Source organism: Bos grunniens, chromosome 10 (genome assembly GCF_055505025.1).
Source record: "Bos grunniens cultivar Pamir isolate PY7600 chromosome 10, Bosgru_T2T1.0, whole genome shotgun sequence".
Taxonomy (NCBI): Eukaryota; Metazoa; Chordata; class Mammalia; order Artiodactyla; family Bovidae; genus Bos; species Bos grunniens.
In genome coordinates, this window is record NC_141174.1 from 85,714,713 (window position 1) to 85,736,541 (window position 21,829).

At 44.4% G+C, this 21,829-nt stretch overlaps 1 long non-coding RNA gene across 5 annotated transcripts in view; it reads right to left on the reverse strand.

The window, feature by feature from the left end:
• Positions 1 to 21,829, reverse strand: part of LOC147365252 (uncharacterized) — a 147,666-nt gene that overhangs the window by 71,400 nt on the left and 54,437 nt on the right. The window contains exon 1 of one of the 5 annotated variants that reach the window (XR_015135308.1): positions 21,400 to 21,439. The exons of the other annotated variants lie outside the window; for them this stretch is intronic. This is a non-coding gene — a long non-coding RNA (uncharacterized LOC147365252). Of the gene's footprint in view, positions 1 to 21,399; positions 21,440 to 21,829 lie in introns of those variants that run through there. 5 annotated transcript variants of the gene reach the window in all.

Sequence of the window (21,829 nt, forward strand, 5' to 3'; positions counted from 1 at the left end):
TTTGTTTGCAACATGCCTACTCAAAAGAAAGGAAGAGAAGGAAGGAAGAAATAAATTTCTCTAAGTCCAAAGGAGACCATAAAAGAAGGAAACTTGGATCACTGGGAAGGAATAAAGAACACTGAGCATAAGTGTGGGTAAAAAAAAAAAAAAAAAAAAAGGCTTTCCTTCTGTTACCAGATTTTCTAAATTACATTTGTCAGAGAAACAATTATAACACTATTTGATGTGGTTTTAAATGACAGGAGAGGAAACAAAACAATTTAAAATAGGAGAGAGTAAAAAGATGTAAAAGGAGGTAAACTTTCCACTTCACTGGATGAGAAAAATGATGACACCAATAGGCTGTGATATATTATGCATATATAATGTAATACTGAAAGCAACCACTCAAATGCTATAAGAGATCTGATCAAGATACTACAGGTAAACCAAAACAGAATTCTAAGAAACGTTCAAATACCTCATATAAAGTCAGGGAAAAGAAAATAGACAAGAAACAGAAAATATAAAATTTAAACCTTGAAATATCAGTAATTAAATATAAACGTTCTAAATATACCAATTAAAGGACAGAGATTGGCAGAGTGAATTAAAAAGCATGACCCAACCAAATGCTACCAGAGCACACTCACTTCAAATATAACATAGGCAGGATGAAAGTAAAAGAAGGAAAAGATACATCATGCAAACATTAATCAAAAGATGGTAGGAGGGGCTATGTTAATAATCAGATAAGTAGACTTTGGGCTTCCCTAGTGGCTCAGTGGTAAAGAATCCACCTGCAATGCAGGAGATGCAAGTTCGATCCCTGGGTCAGAAAGATCCCCTGGAGAAGGAAATGGCAACCCACTCTGGTATACTTGCCTGGGAAATCCCATGGACAGAGGAGTCTGGCAAGCTACAGTCCATGGGGTTGCAACAGTCAGACATAAGTTGGCGACTAAACCACCACCACCACCACCACCAAAGTAGAGTTCAGAGCAAAAATAAATTACCAGAGACAAGAGAAGAACATTATAAAACCAACAAGACATAGAAATCCTAAATGTGAATTCACCAAAAACCAGTGATGCAAACTATCTGAAGCAAAAGCTGATAGAACTAAAAGGTAAAATAGTCAAATCCACAATTGTAACAAGACTTAAATACCTCCTCTCAATAATATATATTAATTATATACAGAAAACAGGCAAGAATATAGAACTCAAGACTGTCAACCAACAGGTTCTTACCACCCTTTATAGAACACTCCACTCAACAAGAGCAGACTAAGTATTATTTTCAAGTTGCCCACAGAACATATACCAAGATAGACTATATCCTGGGCTAAAAAAATAAACCTCAAAAGCAAAACAACTGAGAAAATACACAGTGTGTTCTCCAGCTATAATGAAACCAAACTAGATATCAGTAGCAGAAAAATAACAAGAAAATCTCCAAACATCTAGAAACTAAGGAAGCCCCTTTTAAATAGCCCATAAGTCAAAGAGGAAGTCTCAAAGGAGATTTAAAGATACATGGGACTCAATGAAAATATAACATATCAAAACTGGGGGGACACAGCTAAAGCCATACCAAAAGGTCAATTTGTAGCACTTAATGCTGTCATTTGAAATGAGGGAAAGTCTCAAATCAGTAATCTAAGCTCCCACCTCAAGAACTGAAAAACGAAGAGTAAAGTAAACCCAAAGCAAGTAGAAGGAAGGAAATCATAAATGTAAGAGTAAATTTGATGAAACTGACAACAGAAAAAAATTGAGAAAATGAATGAACAAGGAGCTGGTTCTTTGAAAAAATCAATAGAATTTACCATTTCTAGAAAAATTCACAAAGAAAAAGAGAGAGAAAACACCAATTACCAAAATCAGAAATGAAACAAAGAGATATCACTACACACCTACAGACATCAAAAGCATAAAGAGAATACTACAATGAATCTATGTAAATAAATTTGATAACTTAGATGAAATGGACCAGCTCCTTAAAAAATACAAACTACCACAATCCACCTAATATTAAATAAATCATTTGAATAGTGAACCTAAAACTATTCAAGGAAAATGAATCCATAATTTATTTTTAATTCCCAAGAAAAAAAAATCTCCAGACTCAAATGGATTCACAAGAGAATTCTACCAAATGGTTAAAGAAGAATTGACACCAATTCTATACAATCTCTCCCAGAAAGAGGAAGATTCAATAAACTTTCAATTCTTCCAAACTGGTATATATGTTTAGCACACTTCCTATTAAAATCTCTGGAGAAGGAAATGGCAACCCACTCCAGTATCCTTGCCTGGAGAATCCCATGGACAGAGGAGCTTGGCAGGCTACAGTCCATGGGGTAGCAAGAGTTGGATATGACTTAGTGAAAAAAAAATCTCAGAAAGATTTTTTTGTAGACAAGATTATTCTAAAATTTATTTGAAAAGGCAAGGAACTAATACAGCTAAGACAGTTTTGAGAAAGAAGAATAAAGTGGAAGGAATCGATATACCAGATTACAGACTTATATAGCCACTGTAATCAAGGCTATATAATAAGGGCAGAAGGATAGGCATATTGTATCAATAGAACAAAACAGACAACCGAGAAATAGATCCACACAAATACGCCGAAGTGGTTTTGACAAAGATGAAAAAGCAATTTGATGGAATAAAGACAGCCTTTTCAACAAACGGTGCTGGAGCAACTGTATATCCGTAGGCTTACTGGGTCAGCTTCCAGACTTTCCTGGGTTTTTAGAGAATCTAGATAATGCGTGAAATAAACAGAACATGATAAGAAGCCCAAGTGTATAAACCGCTCTACAGAATTAAAAGGATTGAGGGAAGGAGAGGAGAAAGAAGAGAGACAGAAAAGCTGGGTATTGAAAAGAGTGTTGTGGGATATTGAGGAGCTGAAAACGTTACAGGGCTAAACTCAGCAGTGGCCACAGGACTGGAAAAGGTCAGTTTTCATTCCAATCCCAAAGAAAGGCAACGCCAAAGAATGCTCAAACTACCGCACAGTTGCACTCATCTCACACGCTAGTAAAGTAATGCTTAAAATTCTCCAAGCCAGGCTTCAGCAATATGTGAACCGTAAACTTCCTGGTGTTCAAGCTGGTTTTAGAAAAGGCAGAGGAACCAGAGATCAAATTGCCAACATCCGCTGGATCATGGAAAAAGCAAGAGAGTTCCAGGAAAACATCTATTTCTGCTTTATTGACTATGCCAAAGCCTTTGACTGTGTGGATCACAATAAACTGTGGGAAATTCTGAAAGAGATGGGAATACCAGACCACCTGACCTGCCTCTTGAGAAATTTGTATGCAGATCAGGAAGCAACAGTTAGAACTGGACATGGAACAACAGACTGGTTCCAAATAGGAAAAGGAGTACGTCAAGGCTGTATATTGTCACCCTGCTTATTTAACTTATGTGCAGAGTACATCATGAGAAACGCTGGGCTGGAAGAAGCACAAGCTGGAATCAAGATTGCCAGGAGAAATATCAATAACCTCAGATATGCAGATGACACCACCCTTATGGCAGAAAGTGAAGAGGAACTCAAAAGCCTCTTGATGAAGGTGAAAGTGGAGAGTGAAAAAGTTGGCTTAAAGCTCAACATTCAGAAAACGAGGATCATGGCATCTGGTCCCATCACTTCATGGGAAATAGATGGGGAAACAGTGGAAACAGTGTCAGACTTTATTTTTCTGGGCTCCAAAATCACTGCAGATGGTGACTGCAGCCATGAAATTAAAAGACACTTACTCCTTGGAAGGAAAGTTATGACCAACCTAGATAGCATATTCAAAAGCAGAGACATTACTTTGCCAATAAAGGTTCGTCTAGTCAAGGTTATGGTTTTTCCTGTGGTCATGTATGGATGTGAGAGTTGGACTGTGAAGAAGGCTGAGCGCCGAAGAATTGATGCTTCTGAACTGTGGTGTTGGAGAAGACTCTTGAGAGTCCCTTGGACTGCAAGGAGACCCAACCAGTCCATTCTGAAGGAGATCAGCCCTGGGTGTTCTTTGGAAGGAACGATGCTAAAGCTGAAACTGCAGTCCTTTGGCCACCTCATGCGAAGAGTTGACTCATTGGAAAAGACTCTGATGCTGGGAGGGATTGGGGGCAGGAGGAGAAGGGGACGACAGAGGATGAGATGGCTAGATGGCATCACTGACTCGATGGACGTGAGTCTGAGTGAACTCCGGGAGTTGGTGATGGACAGGGAGGCCTGGCGTGCTGGGATTCATGGGGTCGCAAAGAGTTAGACACGACTGAGTGACTGAGCTGATCTGACCTGAAGAAGACTGGAAGAGTGGCAGTGGGATTTTCAGAAGGGTCACCATGTTTCAGAAGGGTCACCATGTTTCAGAAGGGTCACCATGTAGCTCTCCTCGAGTGCCCTATGAGAAATGCAATCTAGATTGGAATTGCTTTTATTTTTGTTTTTCTGGACTGTTTTCTTTGAATTAATATCATGGTGATACTGGGCGCTGTGAGACCCCACCTAAAAATAGCACTACACATCCTTCACACCTCCTCCTCCCTACTGCTCCGTGCTACAGCTGAGTCAAGGGGCCATCATCAACATAGACAACACCCCTCCAGGCTTGACCTAGACCCTCAGAACCATCTACCTGCAAATCACGCTCCCATTCAGACCTTTACAGTCCACAAGGTGGCACAAATTTTAGGGACTGAAAAGTAAGGTGTCTTAGGAAGACAAAAGGGTGTCTTAGGAAGGCCAATTTTGGATAGTGATGTGCTGACTAGAGAGACCTACCACTGAGTACAAATTGTCACTTAGCACAGTGTCTGGTACAGATTATAATCCCAGTAAATATTTGACTGATGGCTTCCCTGGTGGCTCAGTTGGTAAAGAGTCTGCCTCCAACATGAGAGACCCAGGTTTGATCCCTGGGTGGGGAAAATCCCCTGGAGAAGGAAATGGCAATCCACTCCAGTATTCTTGCCTGGAGAATTCCATGGACAGAGAAGCCTGGTGGGCTACAGTCCTTGGGGTCACAAAGAATCAGACGTGACTTCGGGACTAACACTTTCACTTTCTGACCCAATCAATCACATTGCTGATGGGGGTTAGAATTAAAGCAACAAAAACAGAAGAATTGACAGAGCTTGGGACCCTTGAAAAGAATGATGGGACAAGATGACCATGAGATTTGGGGCATGGAGACTGGTGAGACCTTTCATTGTAATAAAGAAGCCAGGGGGAGACGAGTGGACAGGTGACCACAGCTTGGTATCCTCCAAGCTGTGGTGCTGTTGGGTTGCCTGAGTAAAGCTGTCTAGTGGGCAGATGGACATGGGGTGCTGGGGCCCAAGAAGCAGCCTAGAAATCTTTCCTACCAAGGTGACCTCTGGAGCAAACGAGACAGACGGCCAAAACTCCTGGCAGACCACAGATTCCCCATTTGCTAGTCCTGGACCCATGTCCTTCCAGCAACCACACCTCCTCACCCAAGCCCTCTATCCCCTCCTCCCCGGGGAACAAGTCCCCCACTAAGGCCAGGTAAAGAGGTTCCCCATGCTATCTCTGCTAACTCCAAAGCTGGCATACCTAGGTTGCTTTCCAACTCTCTCCTCCTCCTTTTCCTTTTCATCTCTTTCTGCCGGTCTTTTCTCACCCTTTCTCCGTCTGTCTCTGCCTTCCTCTCTTATGCTGTCTCTCTCTATGTTCGCTCAAACTCCCAAATACATATGAATTTTTAAGAGACCAAGATCTCAGGGACACTTATGGAAAGGGCTCCAGCCGACTGGCATCAGCGTTCCTCCTTAGCCACCTTCAGTGGGTAATATATTACAGAAATACATTAAGGAGCCGTCCCGCTGACAGCAAGCTAAGGTACTATGTCAAGGTACCAGCCCTGGGATGATGAACGCCCCCCATAGATCAGGACACCATCACTCTGATTACACTCCAGTACTGCGTGTCAGAGTGCTGTAGGGGCATGATAGACGGTGGGGATCCATCACCAGCTGATGGCCCATTCCCAACACAACACTCATATCCAGGAGATGATTTAAGGGCAGAGCTGGGACCCCTCCAAAGATGCACACACAGCAAAAGTAGACTTTTTCCTTTCTACTAAAGGGAGAAGTTTGAGGAGAGAAACACTTTTAGAGTATGGCTTCAAGGTCAAGGTTTTGTTCAGACAATCCTGGGTTTAAATTCTGTGCACAGTTGCTCAGTCATGTCTGACCCTTCGCGGCACCATGGACTGTAGCCTGCCAGTCTCCTCTGTCCATGAAATTTTCCAGGCATGAATACTGGAGTGGATTGCCATTTCTTCCTCCAGTGTATCTTCCCGACCCAGAGATCAAAATTGTGTGTCTTGGATCTCGTTGGTAGGTGGATTCTTTACCACTAGCACCACTTGGGAAGCCCCAGGTTTAAATTCTAGTTCCTCTATTTAAAAGCTGTGTGACACGTGGGCAAAATTTCATCTCTCTGAAATCATTGCCTTGCATGAAAAATGGGGATAATCATACTAATCTTCCAGGATTAAAGTGAGGCTCAAATGAAATAACACAGGTTAAAACATACAGCACAGAGCCAGACTGGGGGTCCTGGGACCACCACCACAACCTGTTCAGTGTGCACACAGTAGAAGCTGCAAGGCCCAGCCTCAGCTGTTAGTGGAGACCCAGGAGGCTGCAGCCCCCTGCACGTTCTCTTCTCTTGCACCACCTTAACTTTTACCTTCTTCCCTCTCCCTTTTCTGATGGCTCCAAGGCCTATGGGAGAGGTCTTGAAGACTCCCATCTCAAGTCAACCACCCAACCTTCTTTCGGGATTGCCCATCAATTCACCTCCCCATCCATTCTTCATTCAGTTGATCGGTATTGAGTACCCACTAGGTGCCAAACTCTGTTCCAGGCACTGAGGACACAGAAGCAAATGAAACAGAAGAAGACTCCTGTCATCGTGTGCCAACATAATGATTGAATCCTTTGATTGGTCAATCCATCTGACTGTGGGCAGTAGCCCTGCCAAAGAACCCTGCGAGACCACTCCTGACCCAAATGAACTATGAGATGACTATGACTTTTAACTGTGAGGTTCAAAGAGAATTGTATCATGGCAGCTCTCCAAGGGACCATAGTCATGCCCTCGTCAGGTCCCAAGGGGCTGAAGTCCAGAGGTGGATGGTGAGTTGTCTAAGGTCATGCAAGGAGCATGAGGTTGAGTCAAGGCTAGAACACAGTTCCAGAACTTAAAGTTGACCTGCAGATCTCAATGAACACCAACCAATTTAATTCCTCCTCTTACAGGGTAAAGGAGCCAGTTGGCTCTTGCCCTTTGGGAAATCCAGCCTCCTGGAGAGAGAGAATACAGGAGCATGAAAAATCAGAACTTACATCATGTTCTCATAGGCTGTCTCATTTATCCTCACACAGCTCTCAGTCAAGCATCATGAGCCCATTTTACAGATAGGAAGGTTGAGGGCCAGAAGTTAAGTAGTAGGCCATGTCTATTCTGCCTTTCCTCCATACTACGTGCAGAAGAGTAGAAAACTGAGATTCACTGTTCTTACACGTGCACATCCTTACACACACACTTTTGATTATTTTTTCATTTTTAACATTCCATTGTAAGCATCTTCCCATGTTTTTAACTTCTTGATACATGCTTTTTAAAATGTATTCTACAATATAAATATACCCTATTTTATCAATCTCTTGTTGCCATATGCCTCAGTGACTTCCAATATTTAAGTCTGATAAATAATGCTGTGGTGGGGACTTCCCTGGTGGTCCAGTGGTTATGGCTCTGAGCTCCCAATGCAGAGGGCCCGGGTTCAATCCCTGGTCAGGGAACTAAACCCCACACCTGGAACTAAACCCCCACACAGCCAAGTAAATAGAACAACAATAATAAAGTTATGATGAAAATTCTGACTCATCAGTGTTTTCTTATGATGAATTCCTAGAAATAGGACTGATGAGTCAAAAAATAGTAAGACTGTTGAAATTCTTCCAGACTGTGACAATTTATGTTCCAGTTTCATCACATGGTCACTAATACTTATTTCATCCTCATCATCATCAATCTTAACAATTGAACTGGTGAAAATGGATCTTGTTTTATTTTGCATTTTTTTGGCAAACAGTAAAATTAAACATTTTTTCATAATGTTAGTCATTTGCATGTATTATTCTGTGAATGTTTTTGCCAATTTTTCTACTGGGATTTTAGAGGGTTTTTTTAGACTTTGTAAGAGCTCTTTATATAAGAAGGCTGTTAACCTTTTGTCATATCTGTTGGCAATATTTTTTTCAATTTGTCATTTATGTTTTTATTTTTTAATGTCTTTTAAAATGTATTTTTGGAAGTTTTGTGTAGGTAATTTCCTTTGTGATTTCTTCCATTTCTTTTAAGTTTAGATAGGTGTTTCCCACTAAGATGATTTAAATATTCACTTCTGTTTACTTCTGTTGTGGTGGGATTCTTTGTGTTTAATGCCATAATTTATCTGAAATTTACTTGAGGAAAAGATCTAAAGTGATTGTCTACCAAGTAGTAAATTTTCTCAACGTAATTGTTAATCTAACCCTTCCGCATTGATTTGCAATGCTTCTTTTTATCTCATGTGACTTTTATACCCACAGAAAGGTTGTTTTTGCAGCAATGGATTATGTACCGTTGATCCTGGCTTGCTCTGGAGCCAGTGCCTGGCTGTACAGTCACTGCAGCTTTGAAACACACTTGAATATTGTTAAACAAATCATGTTTTCTTGCTCTTTCACATATTTCTTAGCTATTTTTAGCTTGTTATTCTATCAGGTTCATTACCAAATTGCCAAAAGTTTCCATTGAGATTTTAATTGTGATTTTGCTAGCTCTCATATTAATTCAGGAAGAATGAATGTCTCTTCATTGTTCCTTTTTCTCAACCAAAAACATGTTACCTTTCTCCATTTATTCAAATCTTCTCTTACACAAAATGAGTCGAGTTTTGTGGCTTTCTGCATGAAAGTCCCACAGAATTCTGAGAATCATTCAAAGGCAGATGATGTTTTTGATTGTTTTTATCTTTAAACTGGTTATTGTGAGTATATAAGAAATTGATTTGTTTTTGTATATTTTAGCTTGCATATCAGGGGGGAGACTATATTCACTAGCAATGTCCCCAGTGATTATTCACAAGAAGATCAGTGACAGCAAAGAAGGGTTATGCTCCCAAGGGATTCAGTCCTTGCTTTGCTGTGGGTGTGGGGACAACCAGAGGCACAAGATGCCACTCCTCCAGCCATCGTCAAGCCTCAGACCCAGGGCAGTGGGGTCCACTGGCAAAGGAGGAAATGTAGGTGGGAGAAGAGACCACAACCATGAAAGCACCAGCTGAATGGAGGAGTGCCAGGGGATGAATGCCACCATGAAGGTGTAGCTTCTGGAAGAGGAAAGAACGTCTAGAGAATTTCTGGAAAACATTGTGTATATTTGAATGTGTAAGTCCTTTGGGCATAGCTAGCCCTCCAAACAGAGAAGGCAATGGCACCCCACTCCAGTACTCTTGCCTGGAAAATCCCATGGATGGAGGAGCCTGGTAGGCTGCAGTCCATAGGGTCGATAAGAGTCAGACACAACTGAGCGACTTCACTTTCACTTTTCACTTTCATGCATTGGAGAAGGAAATGGCAACCCACTCCAGTGTTCTTGCCTGGAGAATCCCAGGGACAGGGAAGCCTGGTGGGTTGCCGTCTATAGAGTCCCACAGAGTTGGACACGACTGAAGCAACTTAGCAGCAGCAGCAGCCCTCTAAAGAAATTCTGCAATAAAACTCTGCACTATTCTTCAAGGTTCCTACAGTCAAACTTAGGTTTCCTTCGACTATAACTGTGTTCTGAGACTGAGCCACATGGAACCTGAGATTATTAATGTTACCATTCCTTTGGCCACTTTAGTAAACTCTATTATAAATTCTAAAGGGGTCTCTATTGATTCTCCATGTTTTATAGATATATGATTATATACCCTAGAATCTATAATAATTTTCTCTTTTTCAATAGAGAAAAATGTGCTTTCCACCACCACCACCACCACCACCACCCCACTTTATGAAATTTTGCTTTGGCTAAAAGTGCTAGGAAAATGTTTTAAACAATATTATTGATGGAGGATGTCTTTGTCTTATTCCTATCTTCAGATAGGAATCTTCTCCTATCTTCTCTCCTGGCTCTTTTGAGTTGTATACGTCTCCTGTTTTTCCCCACTGAGAATGGATGTTTCCATGGTCATTTCAGTAGGAAAGGAAGGGAAGCAAGTCTCAGACAACTGCTGCAGCTTTGCCTCTGCGGGTTACAGAGGAAGCACGGGAGTGTTCTGATCCCCAGGGAGACCATGCTGGTGGACCAGAGGGAGAGGGCCCCAGACCGCTGCTGCTTTGTCTCTCTCCAAAAGCAGAAACAGCCATCTGATGGTCTTTCCTGGTGGTCCAGTGGGCGGGACTCTGAGCTCCCAATTCAGGGTGCCCAGATTCCATCCTTGATCAGGAAACTGGATCCACATACCGCAAATAATCCCAACGCTACCTAAAGATCCCACAGCCCTAACAAAAGACTCTGCATGCCACAGCTAAGACTCAGCACAGCCAAAATAAAAATAAATGTTAAAAAAAAAAAAGAAAGAGGCATCTGGAAAAGCAGTTGATTTTGTGATTAACTCTGGGAAGTTGGTCTTTCTGTGACACTTTGATTCTGAGAGATCCAGATATGTATCCCAAGCATTTGGGGCAAGAATTAGTCAAAGCTCTCAGGAGGATGAAGCAGATGCCAGTGGCTTTTCACCCTTCTTGATTCTCTGTTTTCTCTCATTTTCTTGTTCTCCTTTTCTCTCTTCTCCTTTCTCTCTTCTCTCCCTCTTCTCCATTTCCTTCCCCCATCTCCCATCAGGCTTCCCAGGTGGCTCAGGAGTAAAGAATCCACCTGCCAATGCAGGAGACACAGGTTCAATCCCTGGGTTGGGAAGATCCCCTGGAGGAGGAAATGTCAACCCACTCCAGTATTCCTGCCTGGGAAATCCCAAGGACAGCAGAGCCTGGAGGGCTACAGTCCATGGAGTGGCAAAAAGTCGGATCCAGCTGAGCACGCACGCACATACATTCCCATCTCCTCTTCCTCCTTTCCCCTCCCTTTTCCTTTTCTCTTCTCTCCCTCTTCCAGCCTCCCTGTACCTGTATCACCTCTCTACCCATTGCTTTGTCTTCCCTCGACTTCAACATCTTAACTTCTCCCTACATCACCTGTTTCTTTTCCTCCCTTCTCCCCTCTCTTTTTCTCTCTGCCTCTTCACAGTTCATTTTTTACTTTCTCTCTTTCCTACAGAAAAAAGAAAATTAAAATGAAGAAAGAAAATAATTTGATAATGTTTGGATCGCCAAAGACTGAAAGAGGCCAAGGCCATTTTTCACCCAAAGAGCAGCACCCACATTTCTTGTCTAAGCTGGAGGGAAAATTACTAAGCTGTTATCTACTCACATTTCAGGTTCAAGACCAAACAGTCAAGTGCAGAAGGGCCAGAGGCAGGTTCCAACACAGTCTCCTGACCATTAACCTCCCCCTCCCCACGCCCTCCCCATGCCTGCCCACTTGCTCACCTCTTCCCCTCCCCACTTCCCGCACATACCTGGCCCAGCCCCCTCTCCAGAGCCCCACAAACATGCGCTAACCCTCACTCCTACCATCCTTGGCCTATGCTCCCCTTGTCTTCACCTTCACAAATCCCCCCCAACCTCCCAAGCTGAGTTCAAATCTCACCTCTTCCAAGAAGCCATCCCCGACCACCCCAGCTGTCAGAAACTTCCTTTCTCTAAACTCCTGCAGAACCACAGGATCCCGGCACTGCAGAAATGTAAAACTCTGCATCTCTCCCACCAAAACACATCTGGGACTTCAGGAAGTTAATGACTTACAGAAGCCAGTAGTATTGATCAGCGCTTAGTGGTAAGAACAAATGAAAATATATCCTCTGTGACTGGGAAATCGTGTATTATACTCTTTCCCATAGTTGCTCAGAGTTTAAGATTCTCAAAGTCAAGAATCACAGCTTAGCATTTTTCTTATTTCCTGAAGCAGCCAAATAGTAAATATTCAAGGACATGAATGAATGAATGAATTGCTAAATGATGAAATGAGCAGCTGAATAAACGGAGTGAGTATGTATACAAAGGAGTGATTCAGAGAATGAGAGAATAAATGAATGTCTATAGGAACAAGTCATTAAACTGTTGTGTTAATAACTCAGGCAGGATAAGAAATGCCAAAGAAACATCATCAGTAATGGTCCCCTTTTCAGCGAGAGAGAAGTATGAAATGAGGAGCAGACTGAGTTGGGAGGTCTTGGAGTGGAGAGTGAAGAGTACTGGATTTAGACTTCAAAGACCTGGAGTGCTCCCTGCCTGCCTCCCTCCTAGTGTGGCATGAGATCATGGATGGGAAAGCATTGGGCAAACTCGGAAGTGTTGTGCATAGACTTTATTGTGTCTTTTGATTGTGAAATGAGGCCAGAGGGAGCCAATGATGGGCCAGGCCACGTCTGCATGTGAGCAGGAACCAGACGCACATTGCTGACAGGAGTGACCTTATCCACACAAGTGCTGCCTGTGTCCTTCTTTGGCTGCTCTCCAAACCTCAGACACTTGGGGCAAGAAGAGACATGGAAGGGCCAAAGAGCACATGGACTGACCAGGGACACGTTCCTAGGAAGCGCTGCAGGCAGGAAGTCTCTTCACCCACAGCCTACCGCCCACACTGGAAATGCTGGTGCCCACCCAGCCCTCCACTCTCACCCACATCCCCTTTGGACTGTGGAACTTCTAGCATCTGCATTTCGCTGAAGCACACACCTATAACTTCTTATGAAAGAGCGTATTGGGCAGAGGAAATGGAAATCCTGGGGCCTGATTCACACTTGCCAATACTCAGAAAGTCCCCAAAACAGCCTGGGACCCACTCACTCATCCAGCCAGCTGCCCCAGCTGCCTCGTGGTAGAGGTCCCAATTTGCTAATGATGGCCCCATGGAAGACACAGCCATGTGGAGCCCTGAACGATGGCTCTTTTCATTGTAGCCAGGAAGGCATATAATTCTCCAGAACTCTTGACCCCAGACATCAGCTACACCAGAAGTTGTCAAGTACTTTTTAAGTAATGGAAATAATTCTTTGATTAGAAGCCTGTATGAAATCTCAGTTGTTAGAACGGATAGATGTAAGTGAAGCTGCTGCCACCTGGATTGGAAGTGAAAAGCCCTGAATCCCCTCCTCCCCACCCCTAATGCCACACACATACTTGGAGTCAAGTATGCCACCCCTTGAAGGTACCTGAGATATTTCTACAAATTTCTAGGACAGTGCCAAACACAGACCTGTTTTTAAGGGTGGGGCAACTGAGACCTGAAGGGAAGACGATTCTGGGTCAAGATCAAGCAGCATATTCATGAATGGGAATCCCGGCCATCTGTCAGCCCAAGGGTGATGTGGAGGTGGGTGGGCTATGCCCATAAGAATGACCTGAGTCAGGGTGAGGTGATGATGAAGCACCCATAAGGGTGGCATCAGGCAGTCTGCTTGGACCACGTGATCTGACCTCATAGCCTGCTCCAAATTGCGATGCTTGTAAGTACATTGGCATCCTGAATTACTCAAGGGATCAATTAATCAACGGGAGCATGAGAGCCAGGAGCCTATCTTCTAGCTTCTACTCTGCCTCTCACCTGCCAGAGACCTTGGGCCACCACCTGCCTGACTTGAGTTTGACTCATCCTCTCCAGGATCCCTTCCAGCTTCTGTGCTACACACACAGGCAATGAGGTGAAGCTTTATCACCTACAGCGGGTACCAGAATTCTTCTAAGGCACAGAAGGTCTCTATCTGGGGAGACACCTTAAAGAGCAGACAGTGAGGTCTGAAAGGCATGGGTATGTGCCAGATCCAAGGCCATGGGGGCACAGATCAGCCTGTTCTGCAGGAAATGAGGTAAGGATTGAGGATTGCTTAAAACAGGGAAAGGGAGAGAGAGCATCAGAGATGGGAGGAATTGGGGAGCAGAAGGTCCGCATAAGCTGTGGCTGCCTGGAGTAAAAGGCAAGGGAGAGCATCAGTGGTGGGATGGCCAGAGGGCATTTTAAGATCAGAAACACCTAATGTTCAACTTGAAGTTTTTTGCCTTGCCTGACCCACAACTGCTTTGTGCCAGAGTTGTTCCTTGGAACATGAGACGAGGCTGAACTTCCTTTCTGGGCCCGTGAACCGTGGGATGAAGAGAGTAGGTGTGAAAGCAGGAGGCTTGGGGAAGCAAGAGCCAAGCATATGATCTACCAGAGGACCTCAGGAATTTGGGGGTCACTCTATCTCCACAGGGAGGGCTTTGGAGGTCTAAGTCAATCTTAGCTGGATCTCAAGAGGCAGAGAAGACCACACATAACATATCATCTGATTTCAATCATAAGAAATATTTATGTTGTACCTTCTACGTGTCCAACTCAGAAGGGGAAGGCAGTGACCATAACATTTTAGTGATTAATCAGGACCTTAGGGACTTGTTAAAGATGAAGCTTCCTAAACTCCTCATCATAGATCTCAATTCAATAGAACTTAGACAAACACTAGGGTGAGATGGTGATATGATCCCAGCCCTCAGGAGCTTGCAATGCCCTTGACTCTTTTAGAGGCAGGATTCACCTGAAGGCCCCTGTCCATCCTCTGGCCACTGCCTGTTTCTGTTGGTCAAGAGCCCCCAGGCCTAGCCCAGAGCAACCAACCTCCACTGAGAGGTACCAGCCTTTGCTTTGGGATCTGAGTTCCAGATGCCAGTGCTACTGTCTTTGGCATGGTGGTTCTTTCCAATGCTAGCCCTTGGGAATGCTGTACCATCTAAATGGAAAAACCGATTGACTCCAGTTCTAAAATCCTGATCTTTCCTGCCTGATCTCATTTCCAGTACCTGACTCCTTTTCTACCTGGACCAGTGATGCCATCTGTCCTCTGCCTCAGCTGGCCCCTCTGGAATAACCTTTGCCAGCTTTCCTTATGGCCCTTCTTCTAGGACCAACTTAATTGGGGGAAATAAGACAAAGAGGGTTAAAAGAGAGGATTTCTCCAACATATCTAAGCACAGCCTGGGAGGCTGAAGCCAGGTAGAGATCAGAGCATCCAGAGGCACAACCAGGAGATCAGCCCAATGGGAGAGAGTCCAACAGGCTGGAGGGGTTTCTGAGAAGGAAGTTAAAAAGGAATTGAAACATAAAGTTTTATTCATCCATTCATTCATGCAACAGACATGTGCTGAGGCCCTCTGCCTTAGAGTAACAAATGTAAACTAGTTCAACCTTTGTCTTAAGGAGTGTGCCATCTAGTAGGGGATGGAATCAGTCCTTGAAAGTCAAAAAGATTCTGGATAGTCAAAAGTTGGTGGAAGTGCATTCCGAGCAGGGGGAACAGCTTGAATAAAAGTGTGGAAGCAAAATTGCAGAGTTGAGAACCAGTGGGTTGACCACCCTAAGTGGAACAGAAGTGCAGGGAATTACATTCTAACTCAACATATCTTTTCTGTGGGGCTGCGCCCAAGCTAGGTGCTAGGGACATTACGGTGAATAACACAATCTCTGCCCTGAATTGCTAGAACCTGTGTTAGCATTCCAGAAAGTACCAGGGAGCCACATGGCGGGTGCCTACTCTCACAAAGCATTGCAAGTTATCAGTGTGGGTGACACCACAGACCCTGGTAGCCTCATCTCCCAGCAAAAGGACAGATTGGCCGATGATCTAAAGAGAGCTGGTAGAGAGGGCTCAAGTGGCCTAAAGAGAGATGAAATTTAGTTTGGGGAGATAAACGTCCCTGAGCTACAATCAAGTTCCTGATTCTGCCTGGGGGAGGCAGAGCCTTAATGAAAACCATCCAAGAAAAACAAGTAGGAGGGCTGGCACACTTGAAGACAGTCTAACCTAAATCAGTTCAGTTCAGTTCAGTTCAGTGGCTCAGTCGTGTCCGACTCTTTGCGACCCCATGAATCGCAGCACGCCAGACCTCCCTGTCCATCACCAACTCCCGGAGTTCACTCAAACTCATGTCCATCGAGTTGATGCCATCCAGCCATCTCATCCTCTGTCGTCCCCTTCTCCTACTGCTCCCAATCCCTCCCAGCATCAGAGTCTTTTCCAATGAGTCAACTCTTCACATGAGGTGGCTAACCTAAATAGACAAACATAAAGCACCCATGAAGGCGGGATGGGGTGAGATCCCCAGATGTGATACTTTATCCTGCAGAGTGATCCTGGGCAGAGCAGCCTGTGGCGAAACGCCTCTCTCTGATTTGTGCAGTAAAGGCTGCTCAGGTCAGGGCTGGGAATAACAGAGATTTTTATTACTTTCTGGTTTTGTTGCTTTGTTTGTGTTTCTTTTCTGCTTCTTTTGTTCTCAGTGAGGTCTGAAAAGTCAAGATGGTTCTAGATGGTTTGGAGGAAAACCCCCTGTTCTGAGATTCAGAGAAAGTCTGGCTCTGATAAGCTGTATGACCTTGGGCAAGTCCCTTCCCCTCTCTAGACCCACTCCTCAGTTACCTGTCTACCTCACCATATTGAATGAGGGTCCATAACTATAAGAATAAGACCTTATTCCTTTCAAAGAATTAGAGAGAGAGGAAGAGGGGTAGGAACAAAGCTCTAGGCAAAGTGGAAGCTCTGGAAGCAGATCCTAAGGCTTTGCCAGCATAAGTGGAGGTTGTTAGAAAATGGGGCTACGGCAGGAGGAAGTTTGAAGGGCGGTTCCTCTAGAAACCAACTGTGTGGGGTGAGGTGTGCATTTCATTTGGTTTGGGAGTAGAGCTTGATTTCTAGCTCCTTCCCACCAACCCAGCCTGAAGCTCAAACAACACCCTTTGTGACTGCTGACCAATCAGCTGAGAACCTCTAAGTGCCTGTGATGCTAAAGTGCTAAAGAAGTGAAAATCAGAAGGACCATTATACCCAGCTTTTCCTCAATGTGGAGAGAGAAGAGATCCTAGAACTTTCTCTTTACTCTCTTGCCATTAGATGTTTAAAACACACACACATACACACACATCTCATCAACAGATGAATGGATAAATAAGATGTGCCACATATACACAATGAAAGATTACTCCGCCAAAACAAAAGAATGAAATAATGCCATTTGCAGCAACATGGATGGACCCAGAGATGATCATACTAAGTGAAGAAAGAAAGAAAGAGGACAAGCATTGCGTGGTATCACTTATATGTGGAATCTAAAATATGATACAAATGAGCTTCTTCACAAGACGGAAACAGACTCACAGACATAGAGAACACACTTTTGGTTACTAAAGGGGATGGCGAAAAGGATAGATTAGAAGTTTGAGATAAAAGATAAAATACGTACACGACAAGATTTTCCAGGAGATCAAACCAGTCAATCCTAAAGGAAATCAACCCTGAATATTCATTGGAAGGGCCAATGCTGACGCTGAAGCTCCAATACTTTGGCCACCTGATGTGAAGAGCCAACTCAATGGAACAGACCTTCATGCTAGGAAAGATTGAAGGCAAAAGGAAAGGGGGTGGCAGATGATGACATGGTTGGATAGCATCACCAACTCAACGAACATGAATCTGAGCAAACTCCAGGTGATGGTGGAGGACAGAGGAGCCTGGAGTGCTTCAGTCCATGAAGTCGTAAACAGTCAGACATGACTTAATGACTCAACAACAACAGCAAGGAATTGGATTCAATATCTTGTAATACCTGTAATGGAAAAGACTCTGAAGAAATATAGGTACAACTGAATCATTTTGCTGTATACTTGAAACTAACACAATATTAAAACTCAACTATACTTCAATTAAAAAAGAAAAAAAAAATCACACCTTACTTTGGGGTTTCTGCGTCACTCAAGGAGCTAGTGGAATGAAGCCTTCCCCACAGGCTTGCCTGCCCCTGCCCAGCAATCAATACTCACTGACATTCCCTGAGCCTCTCAGCCTCAGCCTCAACCCCAAATCCACTTCGGGAATTAGATTCTCCTCAAAACAGAACATTCTCAAAGACTAGACGAAGGTCAAGAACGCCGGCTTTGGAAAGTCTCCCCGCAGTCTCTCTCCATTGCCTTGGTTTAGATCCTGGCCGAAGTCCAGATGACGCCTTCATCTCCTGCTCCAAGGGGATCTGGGTGATGGTCAAGCCTGGTGAAAACCAGCAGTCACACCAGGGGCCATAGCTCCACGAGGGACTTGCCACAGAGTCTCTCCACCATGGGGGATGTAGAACTTTAGACAGGGGTCCACAGTCAGGTGGGAAGGAGCTCAGTTGGCTGTGAGCACCCATGCCTGATTCTGCAGAGGGGACACAGGACTGCCTTCCTGTGAGGGCCATCCCACTCCCTGGGGAGAACAAAGTTGACCTACAGCCAAAGGGAGCGTGTCTCTGGTGCAGACCATTAAGTAGTCCAAGTAGGGGTCTTTGAACTCAAAAGCATATTTAAAGGTAGATATGTAGGTGGAACTAGCAGGCACTCAAAACATATCTGGAAGACTGATAGGGTGACCAAGAAGAGGAGGGATGTAATAAGATATAAATAACTAATGAGAACCCACTGTGTACACAGGGAACTCTACTCAATCTTCTGTGGTGACCTAAAGAGAAGGAAATTCAAAACAGAGGTGATATGTGTATGCTACAGCTGACTCACTGGGCTGTGCAGTAGCAAAGGACACAATATTGTGCAGCAGCTATACTCCAGTAAAAATTAAAAGGGAGAAGAAACAAAGGAGGGGAGGGGAGGAAAGAGGGAGGGAGGGAAGAGGAAGGAAGGAAGGAGAGGAGGGAGGGAGGGAAGGGGAAAGATGGAGGGTGGGAGGAGAGGAAGGAAGGAGAGAGAAAGCCACTTCACTTCCAAAAGACTCAATTTCACCATCTGTAAAATGGGAATACTATCCCCACATCAGGCTTGTTGTGAGAATAGAAGGTATACCTTCTGTGAAACAGCAGTACAGAGCTGGTGCTCCAAATATCAAAGAGCTGAAGGACCTGCCCAGCTGACACCCAGCTCCTACTAGAGCCAAGACTGGAGACCAGGGAAATCTGAGTCTAAAATCAGAACTTCCCACACCAAACTGCCACACCCGACCTGCTTGGAGATAATGTCACTGAACCTAACACTTAGTCAACATGGTCTTTTCAGACAATGTGGTGACTCCCACCCAGGGTAGTCAAAATTCCCCCACAGACCCCAAATAATAACCCAGGGAAAAACAGCTCATGATGGGATTCACCAGAGGAAATAACCTGTTGAGAGACTGGAGGAGGAGGTGGGGAGAGACCAGTGAACTCAGGTTTCTCTTCAGGCTGATGTCACTAACTTCAGGCTGCAGAGGAACTGGGATTCACTGCCTCGGGAGCCTCCCAGTCTTCATCACCTCCCCACTACCCCAGTCCTAAATGGGTTCTCACATGTTGTTCTCTAACCTTTAAACCATCTCAGCACCTCCCTCCCCTGTACTATCATCCAGGTGCTGGCAAGCAGACCGTGTTGTCACCAAGGAGGTAGGGAGCCAGGATCCAACTCTGGGGAGGCTGGGAGGTGTGATGAGGTTTGGGAGTCTGTCCCTCTGCAGTTCTAGTTTATCTTAGTAAATTAAGGAAGAAATAAGAGACTTTCCAATCAATGTAGAAATTAACATCAGTTGTATAACTCCCAGGACACAACTTCAGTTTCCTTGAACATGTGTGGTGCAGACCATGAGTTCCTTCCCTTTCACTAACAGAAAGATCAGGGTGACCAGGAAGCTATCTGGAGTGGGAACAAGGCATGTTTACTGAGGGCATCCCTGTGTTATGGGTCCTAAATTCCCATTCAATCCTCAAGACTACCCACAGGGCAGGGAGGGCTTAGTCTCTTTCAGTTAAAGAACCTGAAATTCCAAGCATACAAATGATTTCTCCAGGACATAGATTCTACTTTCTAGCTGCTTATAGTCAAAAGCCAGGCATGGTCTCACTACTTCCTTTCTGAGTTTTTTAAGTCTCCTCAAACAAGAACTAATCTCTTCCCTCTGCATCCAAGGTCATGGTGCTCCTAAAATCTCCTGGATTTTAGTCCTCTACCAGCTCTGCTCTTAATTAAGGACAAAGATTGAGCGTTCCTGGATTTGTTTTCAAGACCACCGTGGAGGCGAGAATGTTAAAGTCAATAATCAGGGCTGAAGAAATTATCGATGTTTTTATTATAGTTTATCAAAATTGATGTGCCAATTAACAACCAAGCATCAGTCTGGGCTCATGCTAGCTTGAAGCAGGATTCAAATGAAGCCCAAGATGATGTTCTTAGCAGCCTGGTTGGTTAGATAAGACATAGGAAACGGCAAAAAACAATGTGTGACAGTTTTAACCAAGAACACAGAAACTCAGCTTCACCACTGCGTGACATCAGGCAAATGCTTTCATCTCTCTGAGGCTCCATTTCCTTATCTGCAAAATGGGAACAATGATGCTATCTGCCTACAGAGTTATTGTGCAGATTAAGTGAGACAATCACAATAAACTGTTCAGCACAGCGCCAGCAGAAACAGATCTTAATAAACGAAGGCTCTTAACGATTTTAACAGCATTGTTGTCGCGAGGGAGATTGGGAACTGAAATTTATTAAACAGCTCATGTAGCACATCTGACTACTTAAGACAACTTTGAATCCTCAATCAAGTTAGTCCTCTATTATTATCTTCATTTTCTAGATGAAAAAACTCGAGCCTCATCATGTGCTGACTCACTAGCAAAGTGAAGATTTGAAACCAGGTCTGTGTAATAGTAAGACAGATATGAACAGATCAAAGCAAACAAACAAGTTTATGAGGGGTTGGCATTGCTGAGACCCTAAAATCTCCAGGACTTTCTGGAGCAGGCTGTACAATAGAAAATTCTATGATGGTGAAAATGTTCTAACTTGCACTGAACAACATAGGAGAGCGCTTGAAATGTGTCTAATGAGACCAAGGAACTGAATTTTTAATTTTAGTAAAGTTAGTTAATTTAAATGGAAATAGCCACACATGGCCAGTGGCTGCCATATTGAATATCAAGGTCTAGACTACAGCTCTGGCACCCTCTCCAAACTTGCATCCATACCTCCTCCCCAGCCCTCCTGATGTCGCCCTGATGGTGACTTGCTTGCTCAGGTGCCCCCTGGCCCTGTGTTCCCAACTCACATCCCATTTCAACACCGCTCTCCGATCCCTGGCTTTTGGTGACGCTCCCCGCCCCCCTCACACCAACTGCTCCTCCTGAGTTGATCTTTAGCTTCTCTCTACCAATTGTTGTGCTCTGGCTTCCTGCTGTGTCTGGTGAAAGTTCCCCAAACCAGGCCCAGGACCCTCAGAATCTTCAGCCTTACCTGAATATCCACCAACATCCCAGGCCCAGGTCCAGACTCCCTGGGGAGGCAACAAAGGAACACAACACTCAAAACTGATGTGACCAAGAAATCCCAGGATGTTTGGTTGCTTCCGTATGAGAAAAGCACAAAGGATAAACGAAGGTGTCCATGTCAGGGCGTAAGTGGGGAGACAGCATACACTGAAAATACCAAAAGGTGTTCCAGTTCTTCCAGGGGCAAACATGCTCCTGGGTGGCAGGGGGACGGGGGGTGGGGGTGGGGAGGGACAAGACAGCCACCTCCTCACTTGGATTCCCCTGGGAGAGGGCGAGGGCACTCCCTGGCCAGGCTCCAGCCTCCTCTGCCCTGCTCTGACCTCTGAAGGCAGCATTGAGGACCTGGCTTCCTCCGCCACCGAGCTGCACCATAGCAGAGCAGAAGAGCAGAG